The sequence below is a fragment of the Poecilia formosa genome, unplaced genomic scaffold (genome assembly GCF_000485575.1).
Source record: "Poecilia formosa unplaced genomic scaffold, Poecilia_formosa-5.1.2 Scaffold165, whole genome shotgun sequence".
Classification (NCBI taxonomy): domain Eukaryota; kingdom Metazoa; phylum Chordata; class Actinopteri; order Cyprinodontiformes; family Poeciliidae; genus Poecilia; species Poecilia formosa.
Window position 1 is genome coordinate 737,963 of NW_006800104.1, and position 1,780 is coordinate 739,742.

The 1,780-nt window shown below is 35.3% G+C and overlaps 1 protein-coding gene across 2 annotated transcripts in view; it reads right to left on the reverse strand.

Moving 5' to 3' along the window:
• Positions 1–1,780, reverse strand: part of LOC103146683 (CMP-N-acetylneuraminate-beta-galactosamide-alpha-2,3-sialyltransferase 1) — a 39,899-nt gene that overhangs the window by 31,595 nt on the left and 6,524 nt on the right. Inside the window, exon 1 of one of the 2 annotated variants that reach the window (XM_007564692.2) lies at positions 1,746–1,768. The exons of the other annotated variant lie outside the window; for it this stretch is intronic. The gene's annotated coding sequence lies outside the window, so the exon portion shown is untranslated. Of the gene's footprint in view, positions 1–1,745; positions 1,769–1,780 lie in introns of those variants that run through there. 2 annotated transcript variants of the gene reach the window in all.

Here is a 1,780-nt window from a genome sequence, read left to right on the forward strand (position 1 = left end):
TGTCCATTAAATCAGTGTCACAAGGTCTCAAAACAATATCGTTTATAGCAATAATTTTTTAGACAATCGCTCGGCAAAATTTGTTATCGTGACAGGCCTATATACGTATATCAAATATGACTAAAAAGAAATCCAACTTTGGAATGTAACAACTTGATATTGAGCCTCTAACAATTCTAGTTCTTTCTGAAACTCTGCTTCAGGAAGTCATCATAACATGTCTAATCTACTAGACCTTTAGCAATGTTTTTAGCAGCGCTTCACTGAGAAGTAGTTCCTACAATGAACTTAGATGTGTAAATCCATTATTTGTTTGCCAATTGCTGCTGGCTAGTCTGAAGGAGCAGAGTAGTGGAGCCGTGGAGGAGTGGTGCTCTGTGAAATTAAAGGATTTCTGATCTTTATAGCTTTCTTGGCCAATTGTCCAATCTAATAAACAATGTGAAAACACTGAGAAATGGCAGAATAAGCTCAGTTTGGCATTAGCATAAAGGATTTAGCAAGATTTTAATGGCTGCAACCCATTTTTAACTGTGTTATGAAACCTGCAAATGTAGTTTTCGTATGAATGTGGCACTACTTGGAAGGAAATATGCAGATTTTCCAATAGTAATTGGAAGTAGCCAAGAAGAATTGCTCAGTTTAAAGGTAGAAGCAGGTTTTAGGGTGGAAACAGCAGCATAAAAGAACAAATGAGAGAGGGGATTAATAAAAATTTTATTATTATGGCCGTGTAAACTTACTAGTAGCAGCAATAACCTTAGAAACTGCCAAGACACAGAATAATTAACTGAAATAAAAGCTCTAAAAAAAAAAGAAAAAAAAAGAAAAGGTGGAAAATTTCATCCTGAATATTTATACGTAGCTCAATCTCATAGAGCAACCACTGGGCATAAATGCTCACTACAGTGTTGTAGGAGTTAGTAGTTTATCACCCGCTGGGAGTTCCTCTTTGAAACATTTGGGGGGGAAAAATAAGTAGAGCTACCGCAATTTATTTCAGCAGTTGAAATGTCATCTGCTGTAAAAAGAAGAAGCTTTAAAGCTCCACTCCGGTGTCCCGAGGACCACAAAACAAACGATGTGGTCGAAATACTATTGATGAAAGTGCACTTTCATACCATTCCCAGCAAAAGTTTTTAAACAACCCACTTTTTTAATGTTCTGCTTTCAAAAAGGCAAACTTTGTTGTCATCCGTTGAAGTGGTTTTCATCAATAGTTTGAGTGTTTAAGAGATTCTTTCAAAGACTGTTTTGTCTTGGTTGCTAGTCCTGCATAGTGATACTAATTTATTATGATTAGTGACAATGCTTATGCCACCATAACTACAATCAACACATACATTTCTTACAGAAAGTATTTAAATATGATCTCAGTTTTACCACTTCCTTTTGTCTTTGTCATTTCCGCCAGCAGTAATAACCGGTTGTTGATCATGTGACTCATGTGATTAAAAAAGTTGTTTCCACTGCAGTTTTTGCAACATACAGTTATTTTGATAAGGACAAAACCCCACCTCATCTAGAGCTAAAATCTATCATCAAAAAATTTGATTTTCGTTTATTTTTTTTTGTCGAAATCCGGCGCGTTTCAATTAAGCTTCATTCATTTTAAGGCAAAACCTGCATCAGTAGGTTAAAGAATGACTAAATTAAAAATGGAAAATTGGCCACAAACTCTGATTTGTACATCAGTATAAACTGGATTTAATAATTTTTCAAACACACGCCAGTATTTGACACACCAGTGACAGAAACACCTGGAGTTAAAGTTTCATTT